The sequence below is a fragment of the Papio anubis genome, chromosome 10 (genome assembly GCF_008728515.1).
Source record: "Papio anubis isolate 15944 chromosome 10, Panubis1.0, whole genome shotgun sequence".
Taxonomy (NCBI): Eukaryota; Metazoa; Chordata; class Mammalia; order Primates; family Cercopithecidae; genus Papio; species Papio anubis.
In genome coordinates, this window is record NC_044985.1 from 29,739,562 (window position 1) to 29,761,953 (window position 22,392).

A 22,392-nucleotide genomic window follows, 5' to 3' on the forward strand; every position below is an offset into this window, starting at 1 on the left:
TCAGACCTGTTTGAAAGATGGTCATATTCAATATAGAACATACTTATAAGGTGTCTTATATGTCCAGGCATTGTGGTTGGCATGGTGACTTAAAGGTGAATACAATTCAGAATGCAATTTCAAGGCTATATTTAAGGTATTAAATATGGATCAGAACTTATTCTAAGGTTGAACAAATGACCATATAGCCTATTATCCACTCATTTCAGAGGGTATGAGAAATAAATTGGCTTACTTTAAAAAAGTTTTCCTCACGACTGGTTGATTCTTCACTTCCTACCGTTAATATCTTATCCTTTTATAGTACAATGTACTTTGTCTTGAGTGTAAATTTTCCTGAAAGAATTTACCCTGCTATGGGCTATGTGAAAGTTGAAACAAAGATAATAGAAAGTGAGATCCTTGACTCCACAAGACACAGACTAGAGAAACATTGCACTAAAAGTCATGAAACACAGTATTTTCTGAACCTAGCTCTCTGCCATGTCACCTTGGATGAGTCATTTATCCTGTGTGGATTTCGATTTCCTTATCTTAATAGGATGGTTATAAATTCAAATGACCATTGCTGGAGGGTAGATATCCAAGTGATTGAACTGGGCTGAAGTTAAGAGATTAAAAAGTTATGGGGGATTCTGGCTTATTAAAGAAACAAAGATAAATCCAGAGCCTGACAAATTTGTCAGTTATCGGGGGAAAATCCCACCACAATATTTAACCATGGATTCTTTTCTATTTCCCTAAGCATCTCAGCTGGTTTGAGAAATAAAGGGAAAGAGTACAAGAGAAAGAAATTTTAAAACTGGGTGTCCAGGGGAGACATCACACGTCGGCAGGTTCCGTGATGCTCCCTAAGCCATAAAAGCAGCAAGTTTTTATTAGTGATTTTCAAAAGGGGAGAGAGTGCATGAATAGGGTGTGGGTCACAGAGATCACATGCTTCACAGGGCAATAGAATATCACAAAGCAAGTGGAGGCAGGGTGAGACAGAGGACCACAGGATGGGGTGAAATTAAAATTGCTAATGAAGTTTCTGGCACACATTGTCATTGACAACATCTTATCAGGAGACAGCGTTTGAGAGCAAACAAACTGTCTGACCAAAATTTATTAGGCGGGAATTTCTTCATCCTAATAAGCCTGGGAGCACTACAGGAGACTGGGGTTTATTTCATCCCTTCAGCTTCGACCATAAAAGGCGGCTGCCTCAAGGGGGCCGTCTATAGACCTACCCTCAGGGCACATTCTCTTTCTCAGGGATGTTCCTTGCTGAGAAAAAGAATTCAGCGATATTTCTCCTATTTGCCTTTGAAAGAAGAGAACTATGGCTCTGTTCTGTCCGGCTCACCAGCAGTCAGACTCCAAGTCTTATCTCCCTTGTTCCCTGAAGATTGCTGTTATCCTGTTCTTTTTTCAAGGTGCCCAGATTTCATATTGTTCAAACACACATGCTCTACAAACAATTTGTGCAGTTAACGCAATCATCACAGGATTCTGAGGAGACATACATCCTCCTCAATTTACGAAGATGACGGGATTAAGAGATTAAAGTAAAGACAGGCATAGGAAATCACAAGGGTATTGATTGGGAAAGTGATAAGTGTCCATGAAATCTTCACAATTTATGTTCAGAGACTGCAGTAAAGACAGGCATAAGAAATTATAAAAGTATTAATTTGGGGAACTAATAAATGTCCGTGAAGCCTTCACAATTTATGTTCTTCTGCCATGGCTTCAGCCGGTCCCTCCATTCAGGGTCCCTGACTTCCTGCAACTGTTGGTGGTTGACTTAGTTGTAACACTCATTGGGTATCATATTTAGTAACATTTTCTATACTCCTGGGAGTAGGTTGGTAGGTTAAGCATAATCATGTTGTGATGGTTAATTTTATGTATGAACTTGATTCATCATGGTGTATCCAGATTAAACATTATTTCTGGGTGTGTCTGGGAGAGTGTTTCTGGATAAGATTAACATTTGAATTTGTGGACTCATTACAACAGATTGCCCTCCCCAATGTGGGTGGCCATCATCCAATCAATTCAGGACCTCAGTGGAATTAAAAAGTGGAAGGAGGAACTTGATTCTTTTTTCCTGACTCACTGGTTGAGCTGGGATATCTCATCTCATCTTCTCCAGCCCTCAAAGTGGAATTTACACCATCAAGTCCCCTGGTTCTCAGACATTCCAATTCCAACTGAATCATACAACTGGCTTTCCTGGTTCTCCACCTTGCAGGGAGCAGATTGTGAGACTTATAACCTCTATAATCACAAAAACCAATTTCTCATAATAAATATCTCTCTCTCTCTCTCTCTCTCTCTCTCTCTCTCTGTCTCCTGTTCTGTTTCTCTGAAGAACCCTGATTAATAAAAATGGGTACTCTATATGCTTTAGGACTTTGTCCAATATTACATGGTAAAATTGTGAAAGAAATGAGAAAGGGTTAGAGAACACAAAACCAGAGAGGTTTAGATCTCAAGATACTTTAGTGGTCCGAAAGTATTTTGCCTTACATTGTAGAAGGGAGAACTAAGGCCTAGAGTAAATTACTCACTAATTTAGGTTTCTTAATTCTGGTCTGGGTGGAGACCAACAGCCTAGACTCTTACTGGGTCTCTTTTTCCAACACTCTGCTATCTCCTGTTAAGACACGGATGTAGAGAATTGTAGGAAATCTAATGATTGTCTAGTTCAATCTCTTCAATTTTTTTATATTACAGCTGCCAATAACCCAGCAACAGAGCTGTAGCTACAAACAAAGTATACTCAGAAGCAGCAGGTATTTATATTTCACATATTTGATACATTTTTTTTTTACTTTATGTAAGAAATGATACAAATGAAAGCAATAGTCCTGAAGTCTAAATATTCTGAACAACTGTAATTTAATTTTAAATATGTTCCACATGTAATATAAACTCCCAATTATGAAATATTGTGTTTAGTATGTCCAAACATTCAAGATGTGGGATGAAGACTTTAATCTTGTTTCTTCTATTCAAATTCTGATTCTATCACTGAGAAGCAATCATTAGAAGAGGTCATGCTTATGTTATTATACAATTTCATCTCTTAATAAACACACATTTATTTCTCTATTTATATGTAAAAGCGTATTATGTCAGCCATATACTTCTCTTAATTCTGCTGATAGAATATACATCAAAATTCTCATAAGTTTACTGGTTTTGAGAACAACACTAATTCTTGTATGCTGTGCAAGCCATTGCTATTTCAAGCTTTTTCCATTGGTGTCTCTATTTTTTGACAAATGTACTATTTGATCATTGTTAAATGTGCTAAAATTATTTCATGAAATCTTGTATAGCTGCAGGTTGTTCAGAATAGGAGATAATAATCTTTTGTTCATCATGATGGAAAGGTTCTGTGATCATGGAGATAGCTATCAATATTCACATTTGTCATGGAATTATTCACCTTTGAGAGGCTACCCAAATTTTTTTCATAAGGATATAACTGCTAAAAATATAATAGAAAAGGACAGTGGTTTGCTACCAGTGAGTACTTCTGAAAGGTAATATGAAGTCCAGATGGTCATCCACCTGTGGACATAAAACAACTAAGCAAACAAGCTCCTGAGTAGTCAATATAGTCATTTTACTGAAGTAAATAAACAAGTCCTATAAAGTCTATCTCAAAATGTAACATTTGCCTTTACTTGCGTATTTTCAGCCTAGATATAGGGGTTAAATTGTTAATGCTTTACTTTCACTTCCTTAGATTTTTTTTTTGATCAAACTTTGCTTTTTCTCTCCCTGGGGAACAACAAATGGACAGCTTTCCTCTCTTGTACTCCTCCTTCCATTACCATCACAGCAGAATGCATCTGAGACTGTAATAATTCAGTGATGAAATACAAAATGTCGCAATGCCATCTCTCTTAAAGTGAACTGAGATTTTGTTATGCCATTTTAGGTGCACTAATAGCAACTCAAGTCCCATGGAGTATCCTAATGTGAATTTAATGAGCTGATAGCATATAAATGACAGTACTGTGAGGGTGAAGGTGACATAACCTTTTTCTTCCTATTTGATGTTTGTCTTTGAAAAACTACAGATCTGTTCAAAATGCACTGCATTATTACTAAGTGGCACATCACTCACCAAAGAAGCTACTATTGTTTTAGCGTTTAAGAACATTTTTTTCTCTTACTGGAACAAGCACCGAGAGCAATTTTTTAATCATTAGGATAATAAAAATCTGAATAGTCTTTTCTCTGAACAAACACAAATTATGTAGTGTTCTGGTGTCTATTTTGCCATGGGCTGATTGTCTCCAGTGACAAATATTTGAACATCACAGTCAGTGATGTAGCACTACTAAATTGGACTTTAAAATAGTAAAACTATCCTTCATGGTATGAGGTATTATTTGAGGATGTTATCAAGATAGTACTTACGGAACCTTTGCCAATTACAATTGATTCCTCAGTTTAGTTCAGACTTCCAGGATGGTCCTTTGGTTGTGAAAATCCAGGTAACCAAGTTAAATTGAAAGTACCATGATCTGTCCCAGGAACATACTGCAAATGGAACAAGGGGAAAGAGTTTCCACATTTTTTAAAATAGAAGAAAATAAAAATAACTGAATATCTCTGATGGTGATCAGTAAGCATGAATATAGAAATACTTTGTAAAAGTTCAGTGGAATTTATATTCTAGAAGTACTTGGTATATATCAGAGCATGCTGGTGGGTTTTAAGATGGAATGTGGGTCAAAGATTGACAAATAATGAATAAGAATGAAAGACCTGTATACCCATGTGTCTCTAGAATGAACATCGTTGATATTCCTCTCATTTAAAAAGAAAATATACACCTCAAATATTTTTTACAACTCTTTGAAATTTTTAAGTGCATTTCCTTAATTTATCAATGAAGAAAATGGAATCAAAGGTATTGCATTACTTTCTGAAGTCTCAAGACTAGTTTGAACAACAGAGCCAAGCAAGATTAGAACACTGAACTTCTGATTCTCTGCTCATTTTTCACGGCTCCTTCAAGACATGATAAAGACATGAAATATATGTGACTTTTAGTATTTGTCATTCATGCAGGTCTAAATAAATAACATGGAATCTGATCTGAATTGAAGTTGACATGTTAAACTATGAGGTTAAACATCTTTTAGCAAAATCTATCACAACTCAAGAAGTCTTATACAATTAGCTCTCCAAACAGAAATATACTATGGATTGTGTTTTATGAATATAAAAATTAAGCAGCTTAAGAGTCTCGAAAGTTTGGATTTTGGCAAAGTTCAAAAATCTTTTGGTTGCCAGGTGACAAAGCAAAACATATCACATATGCCTAACAACGAACATGTACATATTTTGTCTTTCCAAGGTTTCTAGGGCTGGTCAGGCATAGTGATGCATTACTGCTGAAGGAGCTTCCAGCAGGGACAAATGTTTATCTGCTTCAAAAAGCATTTTCTTAATCCTTAACAAAAACAACCCAATATTTCTCATCGTTTAATGATTGAGTAAAAGTTGATGCTACCCAAGAGAGATTGTGTTCCACTTTATATTTGTACTGTCTCAAGAACAGTGTTTACTAAATGAGAATCACTAATTATAACATGGTGGCACGTAATTAAATATATGCAAGTATTTTTTTTTTTTAATTCCCCCACCATGGACTGTAAAAGCATTGTAATGTTGGGTGTATCTATTGCCATTAAAATATCAAATTATTTCTGTTACTTTTAGAAATAATATTAAAGTCTGAGTATTATGTTGCATTTTACATATATTTTAAATGTATTTTCTAAGCTTAAAAAATCTCTTTGAGGCAAAAGACCAGTCAAAACATATTTTATTATATTTAATGCTTGGCAAAAATAAAAAGGTAGACTGACGTGTTATTCACAGGCAAATTCCAAAGAGGATATTAATTACAAAATAAATCAATGCTTACTGAAGAACAATTATAACCTCTGCTCACTTAAAAGTCAACAGCTGATTTATTGGTTACTCATGGCAATGCAATTTTAGGAAAAGTGAAACAAAAGTTATATTTGACTTTTTAAAAGCACCTAGGTTTAAATTTCTATTTTTTTAATATTTAGACCAAAATGGAATTAAAATGTAGTAATGCAAAGAAAAGAGTAACCATTATGAAAGATTTGAAAAAAGAGCAACGCTGGCATTTTCTTGAGTCTTTTTTTTTTCTTACAATTATTTTAAACTGTTTTCTGTAGATATGACATTTTTGTCATGGGCCATAGCACATTTCTAGGTTCATTCTACACTCAGTATGAAAAATTATCTTTAATAATTTTATAGGACAATATTTTAACAACACTATATTGATTTCAAAAAATGAATTATTAAGTGTTAAAATTTGTAAGAGTAAGCATTCTGTTAATCCCTAATAGTAATGCTCAGTATTTTACAATAGATTAATGACCTGAAAAGTATGAATCAAACTGCTGATATTCCTTAAAATCCATGTTAAGTTGGTTCTCAAGGAGATTTTCCTGATAATTTGGACCAAATGTACTGTCATGGTGCTTTGTTAGATAGATTTTATTTAAATACTTTGAACAAATGCTTATTTTGTTTTCAGAATAAAACAAATAATCCAATGCAGAGAAATATACTCTAAAAGGTAAACATCTTCCATAATTCTACCTCATGAAAAGACCCTTTGTCAACAAGTGTATGCATATTCCTTCAATTTTTATTTTTTCTGTATACATTAACAATTTTCTAATTTTTATGTGAAATGAGATTATACTTTTCATATTGTTCTTCAATACACTTTTCTTCACATAGCAATGTATTCAATATATCTGACTTATTTCTTAAGATAAGCTTAAGAAATTAATATATCTACATATATTCATATATCATATCTATATGATGAATTACTTTAATCAGCCTCATTGATGGACATGGGTATTTAAAAATTGGTAATATAGCACATAAAAATGCAATACACTTTTATATACGTACATATATTGTGGAGGCATTTTTACAGAATAAATTCCTGGAAGAAGCAATGCTGGGTCAAAGCATATGTAGAGATTCAATTTTGGATTTATTGTCAAGTTTCTCTCCAAAAGAGTTGTAATCACTTGTTCTCCAAGTGACAGTTTATGAAAGCAACTACAATTACATCAACTCTGGATGTTTTCAAACTTTAAAATATTGTTAATCTGAAGTTTGTTAGAATAACAGTTTTTAAAAATGTTCAATTTATTTGTTTATTACTGAGACGAGTTACTTTTCACCTGTGCCTTGTCTGTTCGTAATATTTTTCAGTGAATTCCTATTGATATTATGCAAATTAATTTTTTTGTTGGTCTGTAGTAGCTCTTTATATAAAACGGCTATATGAGTCTGGCAATTACATATAAAGCAATTATTTCATCCCAATATATCATTTGGGTTGTAACATTTTTTATGAGTTGAAAATTTCCAAAATTTTTGTTTAGTCAAATGTATCTTTTTTTTTTATCATATTATATTTTTATTTATTCTCTTTGACATATCCTAACCATTTCTAAGTAACAGGGATTTCAGCAAAAATTCAAGTGAGGATTATCACCAGTCAGGACCAAAATCTCAAGTGGCTGAGATGAGTATGTGTTATAGCTAACATTTCTTATACTTTAATGGGGTGGATCTCTGTTAATGTTGTATTTCTTTAACCTAAATTGTCACAAAAATAAAATAAACCTTTGTTTTCAAGAGTCTGACGGCAACACACTCAGTGAGCCTGGCTGACGTTATTAATCATGGAGAAAATTTCTGTGAGGAACAAAGGCAGCCACTGGTGCTTTTAACTGGATATGTATTCTGGGTACTGCAGGGTGGGGTTTTGTTTGTTTGTTTTAGTGTTAACTAAGTGGAAATCCTAGTTATTATTTCACCAATTGGCCCTTGTTGACAGTTGTCTGATACCTGACCTAGTGCTGACGGCTATAGATTTATTTCTTAAAAATACCTGTGCTGTTCTGCAGGAGGATTCTGCTGCCTTTGCAAATCCCATAGAATCTCAGGCAACTTTCAAAGTAGCTCAGGACTCTGAGGAAGACAGGGAATAAAGCTTGGTGGTTCTCAATTCGAAAGGAGATAGATTTTAATTTAATTTTAGAACCTGTGGTTAAAGCGCGGTACAAAACCTAAGAAAAAAAATAGTTTTCCTCTTTTAGACTGGAAATAGAATGTCAAAAAGTGCAAGAAAAGTCCTTTCCCACTGCAACACAATATAAAAGTGTTATACCTCTTTTCACATCTTCTAAACTATGTATTAAGTATCTACATTATTCAAGGGATTATGCCAAGCATCGTATAAAATACAAAGAATGCAATGAAGTAAGGATTATTAGTAGTAGCAGTATTTTTTCAAGGAGATTTTTATACAACTAAACATATGGGCAAAAATAAAATCAAAAACCAAAAGCAGCAGGTAATATAAAAAGAAGATAGGTAAAGTTTGATAGAAGTTTTTAGGAAGAAAGTCTTATTCTTATTAAATGTAAACATCAAACCCTTGTGTGAAAGAAGTGACAATTTCACCAAGTCTTGATGAATAAGAGATTGTTAGGTGTGAAAATATATAAGAAACAGAATCACATGGAGAGGAAAAGGTTCGAGTTAAAATAAAAATAAAAATAAAAATAAAAAAACAAAAACAAAAATACAAACAAACAAAAAACTGCTCAGTGCCAGACTCCTTTGACCTCAGACAAAACAGCATCAATAGTTAAAAGTTCCTCACCATTAGAGTTGACACAATGTCTTAATATCATTAGATTGTTCTTATCTCTTCATTCATTCATACACACACACACACACACAAAATTTATATAAGTTTACATAAATATATATAGATAAATGTAGGGATATATTTTTATAAATAAATTGAAATAAGTACTTATATAAATGTACATGTACTCATATTTTTTCAACTCTTGGCTACAACCATGTGTACGAAAGTATTTGAGTAAATTTCTGAAATATGAATGAGAGCTAAACCAGTTGACTTTTATCTGTGATGCCCAGAGTTTGATTTTTTTCTTGTGTTAATGGCTGTTCTTATCATGCAAATAAGATGTCTGATAAACGACAGGCTATAAGACTACATTTTTTCATATATGATTTTATCATATATGCTATTTATTTAGAGGTTTTATGATCCCTTCTGAGGCAAGTGTTTGGATAAGGGTTGGATTAGATTATGAGGGAAAAAAGAATCCACCACCTTTGATTTTCTGCTTATAGATCTGGGTGGAAAGTATGTATAAAAATCAGCACTATTTTTGCTTCTGGGTTCTAATAGGCCCAACATAGCAGAATCCTCACAAGGATAGCCTGAAACATAGAAAAAAATCAATCAAATATTTCAGCGTATGTTCTTTAAAGTACTGTGCAGGAAAGATAGTCATTTTTATCTGATAGCTGCCAGTAGCGGCCCTTCCAAGGACTGTGACCTGAAGCCTAAACAGAGTATATGAAGCTGATTCTTCTGAACAACCAAGTGATGTGCACCATCAGCTTTACATTCACAAGGTGCACAGGTTATCTCTGAGAAAAATATGTGTATCAGAAAATGGGCATGGTTTGTCCGTATAAATCCCATGTGTACAATAGAAGTCAAGATGACACACATCAATGGAGAGTGTGTTTGCTGTTTGCCTCCAACCAAGGCCTATCCTTCTCTGTGGTTCAGCATTTGTGACCACGTCTTAGGTGTCATGAATAAGTAGATAGTAACATCCTATTAAAATGACTCATTCTGATCAATGAAATAAGTGGGAGACAACCTTATGAAGCTCACTTCTGTGTCTCAGAGACCAGGTGTATGTAGTCAGGGATATGGTTTAAATGACCTTTCAATGAGCCTTTAAGCCTGATTATTCTGTCTTTCAAATATGTAGCAATCACTATCCCACAAGAGCTAGATGGAAAGAATCTCATTCCTTAAAATCAGAATATGCCAAATATCATTGGCACTAACTTCCATTAACATTCATTTTACCTTAAAAGGAGAAACGCTAAGAGGAATGCAAATGGCTTAGATAAAAAGAACAAATCTCACGTGGTTTTCTCAAAAAAGAGACAGATTGGGAAACCCTCAAGAAAACAAAACTTGAGCCATAGAAGCAAATGGTCACTGCAGCAAAACTCAATAAATTCAAGCATTGTGTATACAAGCGGATTGAGTGGCTTTGGAAACCACACCTCCGTCAGTTTATACACATGGATCTGGTCCTGCTGTTACTAGTCAGATTTTAAGCTTTGATTTATGCAGCTTGTGGTATTTGAAGTTTTACTTGACTTTGGATCCATCTTTTTTCCTTTTTCCTTTTTATTTGTTTGCAGTGACAGTATTGTGTCCAAAAATACACACCAGAATTTTATTTATATGTACTTGTAATGTCATTTTATAAATCTTACATATTTAGTATAACTTGGGTGTTCTGAATCAGTGTTAGGCTGAAACAATATGTAAGTCTGTGTAACCTGCAATTATAAGAAATATAGTTACAGGAAAGAAGTGTGGTTGTTTTTTTTGTTTTTTTTGTTTGTTTGTTTTTTTCCTCAGTCTTTTCTGGGAACTCCATATAACTTGTTTATTTACCCCACATTTGATTTATAACAAATTAAATGAATTATCATCATTCCTCAAAACGCAATTATTCCCACAGGTCACAGATCTAAATATGCCATAAGAAGTTCAAGTTATAAGGGACTAAGCTCTTTAGTGCTGTCCAAGTCCTGTAGTTGACAGATGAAAGAAGTAACCTCAGAGAGGTTGGTTAAGTGATTTGCACAAAATAGTGTAATTTGTTAATTCTCAAGCTGAATTTACTTACTCTATCTTATGGCCCCTAATCCAGGTTTCTTTTCACTGCAATGTATGTCATGCCAAAAAACCTCAATGTTCTAAATTTAATACTTCCCTTACATTGAGGATAACAAATTTGAACATCAAGGAGCCTGAAGTACCTAATGAGCTGGTTTCTGTGGGACAGGATTGAATCTATTAATTCTACATTTTGTTTTTACCAGCCCCCTCACAATAGTCATTCATCTTAAACACCAAACCAAACAAGAGGGGAAAGAAGAAGAGGAGGGAAAGATAAAATTTTAGTTTTCCAATGGACCAGGTGCTTTAAATATCACAGTAGAAAATATATCTCCCCTTGTGACATTATGAAATTAGGGCAATGGTTGATCTGGGATTTGGAACTCAAATAACAGTACTGAAAACATTTTTAAATTTATTATTATTTTGATTTTACATTACATTATACTGTATCACCTTAATAGGAGATGCTTTATATTTAGGTACCAGTTGCATAATAGCTACCTTTGTAATGGATGATATTGCAGGACCAATCAAGGTCACGGCTTGCCCAGGAACCAAGGTCAGATGCATATAATCAGTTAAGTTCTTGAATGTTAATGCATTTCTTTTTAGATAACGTGGAAGATCTTTTAACATTTTTGAATTGTGACACTGGAAATACATTTTGATTTTGAAGTAAGATAATGATGTATATGCATACATTCTGGTCTTCAAAGCAAATACACACTTAACTACTTAATATGTCTTTACAGGTATAATTTTCATTAAGTTCCATTTTCTGCATTATGGGATAAAATATTCAAATTCTGAGAGAAACACACCAAGTCTCTCACTGATGGTTTTCAATACTAGCTGCTTATTAGAATTATTTTGGGAGCTTTAAAAAGTACTGATGCTTGGGGGCTACCCTCAAAGATTTTGAATTAATTAGTCTGGGGTGTTGCTTGAGTACTAGCAAATAATAATAATTTAAAAAATCCCGGGAGATTGTAATTATAGGCAAGGTTAGGAACTACTGTCATAGATGTTTTCATGGCCATGTCTTTAGTGTTATCTGTCCCTGTCTGCTCCTGCCCAATTGACCTGGAGATATGGAAGCCTCTACAATCAGATTCTGTGGGGATGTCCTCTGTGCCTTAAGAGAAACTGATGGGCCAGGAGCAGTGGCTCACACCTATAATTACAACACTCTGGGAGACTGAGGTGGGAGAATTGCTTGAGCCAAGGAGTTTGACACCAACCTGGGCAGCATAGCAAGACTTTATCCATACAAAAAATAATAAAATAATAAATAATAAATTTAGTTGGGCATGGTGGCATGCACTTGTAGTCCCAGCTACTCCTCAGGAGGCTGAGAAGGGAGGATCACTTGAGCCTGGGAGGTCAAGGCTGCAGTGAGTCATAGTCATGCCACTGACTCCAGCCTGGGTGACAGAGTGAGACCCTGTCTCGAGAAAAATAGACAGAGAGAGAGAAAGAGAGAAACTGAAGGGCAGTTTATTAAAAAGGTAAGTGGGATATTGTAAAGACAGGGCTGAGATTCTTCCCTTTTCTGAATATTCCCAGAAGTAACAGAAATGTCAGAAGTGTTTGAACCAGAGTAACTCCATCTTGAGTAGGGGGTGGGTAAAATAAGGCTGAGACCAGCTGGGCTGCATTCTCAGTAAGTTAGGCATTCTAAGTCACAGAATGAGATAGGAGGTTGGCAGAAGATACAGGTCATAAAGACCTTGCTGATAAAACAGGTTGCAGTAAAGAAGCTGGTCAAAACTTACCAAAACCAAGATGGCAAGGAGAGTGACCTCTGGTTGTGCTCACTACTCATTATATGCTTATTATAATGCATTAGCATGCTAAGTGACACTCTTACCAGTGTCATGACAGTTTACAGATGCCATAGCAACATCAGGAAGTTACCATATATTGTCTTAAAAGGGGAGAAACCTTCACTTCCAGGAATTGCCCACCCATTTCCTGGAAAACTCATGAATAATACACCCCTTGTTTAGCATATAATCAAGAAATAACCATAAAAAATGAACAACCAGCAGCCCTCCTGCTCTACCTATGGAATAGCCATTCTTTTATTCTTTTATTCCTTTACTTTCTTTTATTTATTTATTTATTTTTTGAGACAAAGTCTTGCTCTGTCGCCCAGGCTGGAGTGCAGTGCTGCAATCTTGGCTCACTGCAACCTCTGCCTCCCAGTTTCAAGCGATTCTCCTGCCTCACCCTCCCAAGTAGCTGGGACCACAGCGCATGCCACCACGCCCAGTTAATTTTTTGTATTTTTAACAGAAACGGGATTTCACCATATTAGCCAGGATAGTCTTGATCTCCTGACCTCGCGATCCACCTGCCTCAGCCTCTCAAAGTGCTGGGATTACAGGCATGAGCCACCGTGCCTGGCCTATTCCTTTACCTTTTAAATAAACTTGCTTTCACTTTATGGATTCACCTCAAATTCTTTATTGTGTGAGATCCAAGAACCCTCTCTTGGGGTCTAGATCGAGACCCCTTTCCGGTAATAGAAACACAGCAAAAGTATCCTCTCTCCAGAGGTCTAAAAAAATTTAGATAAAAAAATTATTATGCAACCATCCTTGAGGTACGATGGCAAAGGAACAGTCAAGCTTCCCTAGCTTAGTATGCATAGTCTATTCACCACTCTTCCAACCCCTTTAGCTTTATTTATTTACTTGAATGGGCATGATGGCCTCGGAGCTCCATTTGCTTCTATGCTCAGCATCCCAGTACTCTCAGGAACTATGCTAAATACATTAAAAGTCAGCCACACCCAAGGCTAATTGATGTCTCTTTTCCATGAAAGTTTCAGCTCCATTTCTGTGGTTTGGTGTCATAGGGATCCCTTCATTTCCCATCTTTTAGGAGTCACTCACACTAGAATGAAGGTAGAAGAATTCAATGTCTTTCACTACTGTTCATCTCCTCACTTTCTTTTCTTTGTCTTTTTCTCTCTTAGTCAAGGAGTTATTTTCATTTGGAAACTTCAACGTCTATTGTGTGTGCTCTGACCTTCTAAGGTACATTCCTGTATAGCCCTGTGTCACCATCACAAGATACTCTCATTTGTATTTTTCCATTTGCAATTTCATATTCATGCACTGTCTTGGCCCTGAAAAGTTGAAGCCATATTTCTGACAATTCAGGAAAGTAACTTACTAATTGCATGGTGTGCTGGATGCATTGTCTTCACCACTGGGCTTTTTGTTTGCTTTAAGCATCTGATTGGTTAGAGGAATCATCTGTAAAGCTTATTAAAAATACAGTCTTACCTTAGACCCACTTGGGACCGGGAGCTCACATTGTACAAAGCCCCATGTTCAGTGGCCTAGTGAACGAGACTTGGTCTTTAGAGCCATGTAGTTCAAAACTCAGCTGATTACCTTGCCAAGCCTCAGTTTTCTTTTTTATTACATCTCAAAATAGAGATTAATATGGAGGAATTTGTAAAGATAAAATGAAATTGTCTATATAATGAGCACAGTACAAAGTAAGAACGCAATTATTTTCTTTCTCCTTTCCTTACAGCTTGTAATTAATCACAGTATTTATAGATATGTATAAACAAGAACAGTCCAGTTTGAAAACCAATTTTTTTTGTTACTTTTTTATTCTTCCGTCTTCAGAATATGTCTCCACTTTCCAAAGCTGCAAGATAAAAAAAGAATCATTGAGTTTCCTGTACTGAGATTATAATTCACATTCAATTTGTAGCCATCTAGTCAAAAAAGTGCAAAATCACCTCTTGGTCTTCTCTGCTTTGCCCTATCTTTCTTCAAATGGAAGGGAATGTGCTGTGCTCACCCATTTCGCTGAAATTGACCCAAGGGAGAGAAATTTCCCTTGCCTTTGTCGTTAGAAACCTGTTGCTTTTTTATACTCTATAGATGCACTGGTTCCATGACTTCACTTTTACTAGGGTCAATTGGGTTTACATTCAGATTGCATTACAAAGCTGTGAATGATAACACAGATAAAGGAGAAAGCGACAGTCATTAGGCTCTTTTGAACTCAAATTTGCGTGAAAGAAAAAAATAAGAAACAATATTTCTAGACAGAAGGTATCGTAGAGTGAGATGTGGAGACTATCTATGTCTATTTCACCCAAGAACTCGCCTTCGGATTTGCACAACCATAACAATTGACCTCTCAGTTGAGTGTTTTTGAAATATTTTACCAGGAGGACTATAACCAGTGTATCTAATAGTTTGGTAGTCATATCTTGAGTAACTAGTTGATTCGTTGACATGTCTGAAGACTTGGAGTTCTGCTTTAAAACACAGTTACACTCATCACTGACAAGTTCAGCTGAGTAGAATTAATCTGGAAAATATATATATATAATCTTTTCTCTTTCCTTCACAAAGGATAAACCAGAAAGCTCAAGAAATCAATGAGTAATGGGAGGCATTTACAAAATAAAAACTAATTAGAGGCAAAATGTGACTCTGAGAAATAATAGAGTAATTGGAAAGTACTTGTTAAAGTAGGCAGGCTACTGTAGAATGGCAAATAAATATGAACATCTACAAAACAAATGTTAACCAGAGAGAGAATAATTTCCATCCTTCTGAAAAAACAAAGGAGTTATTTTGAGACAACAATTCAGAGAGGGAAAGCAGAAAACCATTCCTGGAAAAGGCAGGTATTGAGCTAAAAATCTGACATAGTAACTAGCTTCCCCACTTTTCTATCCTCTGCCAAGTCCTTTTGACTTTCTTTTTTTTTTTTTCTTTCTTGACATATTTTTCCTATCAAGTCTGCCTTGGACCTAGTTTTCTTTTTCCTTCCCAACCAAGTGATCTAACTGCATTTTGAAGTTTGATTATCTGTGTCAAGTTATGTCATAACTAGTAATAATCCAGAGTCAGGATGCATGTATAGGTTGTATTATTATATACTGTTAACCATCTCAGGAAGTATATGTAATGACTCCTGGATTATAAAGATTTTGTATTTACCACCACTCCAATGTGTCCATAGTTATCTTTTGGTTACAAAGTTCCTGTCCCTCTCCAAGTCGCTGCCAACACCTCTGCTCTCTCAGTGAAGTCAGAGCTTCTGCCATTCATCTTTTCAATCTCCATATTAATTTATTTTTAAATAGCTATGGAATTAAGATATGATACCAGCTTATAGCCTCCAATCTCACTTTGAATAAAGTCCCCAAATCTTTAGCATGTCCTTCCTACCTTGGTTCTTTATAATCTCCCCACTTACCCTCAATCCTCTTCAGCCACACTAGTCTACTTGCTCTTCCAGAAATACGCCAAGTTCACTCCCTCCTCAGGCCCTGGCACTTGTTTTGCTCTATGCTTTGAAACTCTTGCCTAATACGTTGTTCAGATGTCTCCTTAAACATCCTCTCTAAATGGCCCTCTCAGACCACCTTATCTGAAACAGCACCACAATCACTTTTATCATCTCACTCTGTTCTCTTTTCCTTCTTGATTCCTATCAATCTGACATCCAATTTGTTTTATTTGTTGACATTTTATTTTTACTCCCTCCATGGTGAGCATGTAAGCTCTTTGAAAGTAGGGACCCTGACAATTTTCTTCATGTCTCTTTCTCTATATTTATAACGGTGCTTGGAATATGGTAGGGTTCAGAATATAGACTGAATGGATAAATGAATGAATAAATGAATGAAACACCTTCTACTGCATTCTGAGATGTTTGGGAGCAGTGAACAAACAGCACATAAAATAAACTACCTTGGCCACTGCTGTGACTCATATCTGTAATCTCAGCACTTTGGAAGGCAGAGGCGGGTGGATCAGGAGGTCAGGAGTTCGAAATCAGCCTGGCCAACATGGTGAAACCCAATCTCTACTAAAAATACACAAATTGGTTGGGCGTGGTGGTGTAATCCCAGTTACTCAAGGAGCTGAGGCAGGAGAATCATTTGAACCCAGGAGGCGGAGGTTGCAGAGCAGAGATCATGCCATTGCACTCCAGTCTGGGCGACAGGGCAAGACTCTGTCTCAAATAAACAAACAAACAAACAAACTCCCTTATATATGACCAATATTTAACATAATTCTATAAAAGAGAATGAACGAACAAATGAATGAATACAATAGCTATTTGATTAACTAGAAAACGTTTTGGTTTTTTTTTGTAGACGGAGTTTCACTCTTGTTGCCCAGGTTGGAGTGCAGTGGCACCATCTCAGCTCAACACAACATCTGCCTCCTGGGTTTAAGCGTTTTTCCTGCCTCAACCTCCGAAATAGCTGGGATTACAGGCATGTGCCACTGCGTCCGGCTAAGTTTGCATTTTTAGTAGAGATGAAGTTTTTCCATGTTGGTCAGGCTGGTCTCGAACTCCCAACCTCAGGTGATCCACCCGCCTTGGCCTCCCAAAGTGCTGGGATTACAGGCATGAGCCACTGCACTGGCCTAACTAGAAATTCTTATTCTCTATGTGCAATTTAGTGTATTCGAGAGATTTTCTATAAGTGTTAGTAACACAGAGGAACAATGAGGGAGTACCATTGCTGGGGTTTCTGGATTACAAATAAGATTTTTAATTTCTACATGATAATTTTTTTACAGAAACGGCCAACAGATATGCGTGTAGCAGCCTGAAGAATGACCAATACCGTTGCAAGTAAAGGGGAATGACAGCTGTGTTTCATGAGCCCTGGAATTTCTACTAAATTATGTGATATTCTGGGGCTTTTCCATTTCTTTGGGGTGAAGTGAGTCGAATCCTGATCCAATCTTACTTTTGGAAAGTTTGTTATTTTTCAGTCAGACAAGCCATACATTATCATTACATACCAATAAGATATTTGTATGTTCTATTATATTCTAAACATTTTAGAATTATAGGAGTCATTAGGTCATGCAACATTTGCTATATTTCTTTATAATCTCAATCCTGTTTATTGAAATAAAGTATGATTGCATATGTATTGTTAATGGGAGTTTGTCCTTGTTGAAAAATAATGATACATTTAAACTTTTTGCTTGAAATTTTGTACTAAAGAAAAGTTTAAGGATATCTTGTTCATTATTCTACAGAATAACTAATACCTAAAGACAAAAGAAAAAAATAACTTTGAGAGGAAGACATTTGGTATTACAAAAGCCTTTTGATATTTGATTCTGAAATCACTAGTTGTCTGAGTCAAAAAAAAAAAAAAAAAAGGTTGGGGAGTATGGAAATCCAATCTTGTATACTAAGATTCAGTTCAAAGCTAACAGCTTACTACTCTAAATTGCCTTTAAATTCACTAATATTCTTGAGACTGATTTTATGAGTGTGTTAGTTCGCAGTAATTCATGTGGTGTTTATACTACCAATATGTACCCTACTTGATCTCTGACTCTTCCAGAAACTACCACCAATAGATTATCCATACGTTACATATTCATGGTTATCAGTGCATCATTTGGACTTGATGGATTTCTCTTTCTTAGCCGTTTAAAATTGTAAGGCAGTGTTTATAGGCTCTGGACACTCTGAATGAGGAAACACATTCCATTAACTGTAATCAGAATAATACTTTTTGTCAGGTGTTACTATTTGTCACTGACCTCATCTTTATAGGCCAGTTCATTGCATGGTCTGAATTTCAACTCCAGTGTCATGCTTGCTATTTGCAAAATGCTGTGCAGAACTTCTCTTCTTGCCTGTGGACAGCAAAGTTAAACTGAAATAAGAAACTTGACAAAGATTTCAAGAAGCAAGATGATGTGAGTATGTGTGTGTGCAAGTGTATGTATGTATTTTGAGATCTAAAGATAACCAGAACCCTTCAAACATAAATCAAGGAGTGAATGATTTGCATGGCAAACCAACATTTAGATTACAGGAAAGAAAGAAAGAAACATGTCAGTATTTTCATTTGTCCCATTCAAATCTGATCTCTTAGGAGCTGTATTAGAGCGCAATTTGTTCAAATATATATGTTTTATGATTTGTTGTATTTGCAAATTCTAGTTAAAATATTTAGTTTGTACCCATGTAGACTGGATTATTTCTGTGAATTTGGGCTCCACTTATATGACTTTTCCTTTTTTGTGGGACAGTTAGCTGATTAGATTTCTAACATACCTTTCATTTTCATTTTCTCTTACCTCTTGGGTTTATCTCCACCTCTTACATTTTAATGTATCAGCAAGTATAATTATTTAAGTTTGAAGTTCAAATAAATGTAAAGTTTAAATGTTTATCATTTTTTCCTTTATAAAGCTTCTTTTTTCTATTTTTTTTTTTAATATCCCTGAAAGGTTAAAGGATTTGGGTTAGTGTCATATGACTGGTTATTGATAAATATAGAACTCCAGACCTGGAAGGATGCATGAGGTTCAGCATAAGCTGCAACACTTGTTATTGAACTACTATATTTGATATATACTGTTTTATTTAACAAAAACAATAATATGATATTGATTTTATAGCTTTTTCATATGTATTTCTAAAAGATCCACCAAGCAAACACTAAGATCTAATTCTCAAACCACATATATGTTATTTTCAGCTGTGGTTAGAGATCCAAATATGAAAATGGGGCAGTAAGACCCACAGTAGATGTCATAAAGAAATCTAATAGAATTAGCCTTAGCTATTCTGTCTTTTGTAATAACTTGAGATGGCAATTATTTTTGCCTTACATCAAGTTACTACAATTCAAGTATTATTGAATTACAATATATGTTTAAATAAAAATGGTAAATCTTCAAGCTTATTACAAGGGCAGTATATTATAGAATTGAACTAGATGCTAATACATAACAGCATTTGCTTTATATGCCATATGATTTATATTTACATCTCAGAAATGAATTCCACAATCATCTTATATTAATCAAGACTCAAAAAAGTGTCCTAAATCTCCCAATAGTTTTCCTCTTTTTGAAAATGGATAGGTATATTGAGAAGATTGTAGGGTTCACAGTCGTTTCTTGCTTTTCACAAAAATCTTGCTTTTCAATAAGCAACGAAAGCTTAAAAGAGGGAAATATAACAAAAATAAAAACAAGCCAGAAAAAAAACAAGGCAAGAAAAAAAGAAAAGCATAGTTGTTTGGCATATCTGGCACCTGATGATCAAGGCAAGTGATCCTAAAAAAGTTTTGAGGAAACAATTGTGCAATATTAGAATTTTAAAAATCAAAACAATCTTGAATAAGTACACAATCCATCTTGTAGTCTTTATTTTCCCCTGAAGAAACATGGTGAATGGGATTAGCTTTCTTAAATAAACTAATCCTATTTCAGGGAAATGTCGTTTTCCATGTGAAAACACCTGCACACTTCTAACTTCTGCCTGAAAGTTTTCTCATTGTGTGCTGTGTTTACTTGTTCCTCAGTGGGGTTTGCTGATGCTAATGGACTCACAGCAGTGCATCCTACTTCAGTTATTACAGGTCTAATTCAGTCATTAACATTTCATTAATGGAAGGGCCTCCTAGCTGCCTGTGAGGCTGTGCAGATATTGATGAGCCTCTGCTAAAAGAAACAAGTCTTTAAGGTGGACTGCTGCTTTAGACACGGAGTGCCTTAGTGAAGTTTTGTTGGGAGAAGCGTGAATTGTTTTCTTAGGGTTTAGCTAAGTCCCAGGTTAAAACACAATGGAGAATGACAAGAGTTTTGTCCCTTACCTTCAGGGATTCCACAGCATTTAACACATTGAGCACACATTTTATTTTAGAATGAGTGGTTAACTAATAATGTCGTCCAAAACAAAGCACTGTGCATGTGCCCCGTGTAAGAAATCAGAAATCATTTTCCCATAGTAATTTAAACGTTGCTGTTTTTTGTTACAGGAAGTGCAAACTTGAAGAAGTGGCTTAATGAAGATGTCATTTAATGTCTAGTTTCCCAGCATCCACTGTCACCGTAGTAAAGCATCCTGAGCTTAATGCCTTCAGTCACTTTTTATACTTTCTCTCCTCTATCGACTCCGATCAGGCTTCAAACCTCAATTGCCAGGGAAACTAGTGATTTCTATGTTGCTAAACCAGATGGTCATTTAAGCTGGCATTGGTTACTTGATCTTTCAGCAATATTTAATACAGAACCAACTCTTATTTCTTTCCGTGGGCTCCATCATCCCATACTCTCTTAACATTTTACCTGCTACTTTTCGCAGCCTTCTTTGCTAGTTTTCTCTCTTCTGCTCAACAATTACAGGTTGACACGCACCTCCTGTTCAATTCCTCAGTGACTCAGTCCAACCCAATGGCTTTAATACCATTTCTGTGCATAAGATTTTAAAATCTAAGCTTTTTGCCCCAACTTCATTTTGCAGTCCTAGGAAAGTTGAGAAGTGGTTTCCATTCTAGCTTCTTCACTAATTTTCTGTTACATTAAGTCAAAGAACTTCCCTTAACTTCTACTGTCTTTTCTATAAAATAAAGTTGTTGAACTATATGATCTCTAAGGTCTCTTCAAGCTCTAAAATTCTGTGACTAGGAATCTGAGCTTTGTATAAACAGGACAATCAGATCTAAGAGTATGAACTGTATCCCCAGCTCTCCTATTAAACAAATTGTTATCTTCCTGTGCAACTGAGAATTGAAATATATTGTATCATACCAATTTCTAATGCAAGTACTTTGTGAAAATTACTAATTTGATACCACAATTATGCTTGCAATGTAAGATTATTAAGCACAGCCATATTGCTTATAACTGTACATGGAACTTATATTGTTGCAATAAAGTGTGTTTAAATTCCATTACATAACCTTATTGTATTCTTTGATAGCATCCACAATTTTAATAGGAAAAAAATAAGCAGGCAATCAAATGATTGTGAGTAACTGCAAATTCTATTCTGATGCTTAAAAGGAGTAACTAGTGAGTTTCCTATAAGCACCTTTAGACCGTGTTTATGGTCAGTATATTCTAAGCATAGCAACAACCATAAGTATGATTAGGGTTGGGTCTGGGTCACTTCAAAACACTTTGAATAAGATTATTCATAAAAATATACTCTATGAGAATGTAGATTCTGCTTCATAAATAGGACTTTCATATTTTTGTTTGTTTTGCATGATATTTTAAGACACTTTAAATTTCAGTTGTCTAGGATTATGCTGTTGAGTTATAGGAAAAATATAAAAGCATGAACTTAATTTATTTGATAAAGCTAAATATGAGGAAAGTAAAGACTTTACAAAATTATACAAAGAGGCAATCCAGAGTAAATTGGTTAATGTGTTTCCCACAGAAAATTTTAACAGTGTTAAGGATGTAAATGGTGCTCATTTAACACAGGAGAAAATATGTATATAATTTCTAGGCTAAATGGCCAAAGTTTTATTTAAACTTTTTAAAGTTTTTTTAAAACTTTTTTTAAAATTTAATAATAACAAAGATATAAATCACAAATTGAAAAATGATGAGCAGAATAAACAGAGCTAAAGAGTGTGATGAAATGTTATAACTCTCTTCTTTGTAGCTGTCCCTCTGACCTTATTTTGATGTTCTCATCCTTTAAAAGCTTTTATTCCTTTAAAATAATAGAATTCCAAATTCCCAGTCTCCAAAGGAATAAAT

General features: G+C 35.1%; 1 long non-coding RNA gene across 1 annotated transcript; it reads left to right on the top strand.

Moving 5' to 3' along the window:
• The first annotated feature begins 1,703 nt into the window (after positions 1–1,703).
• LOC110740861 lies at positions 1,704–17,802 on the top strand. Its single transcript, XR_002516069.2, has 6 exons — positions 1,704–2,249; positions 2,725–2,783; positions 6,596–6,637; positions 7,540–7,613; positions 11,329–11,408; positions 17,434–17,802. It is a non-coding gene; the product is annotated as an uncharacterized LOC110740861 (long non-coding RNA).
• Positions 17,803–22,392: the final 4,590 nt, after the last annotated feature.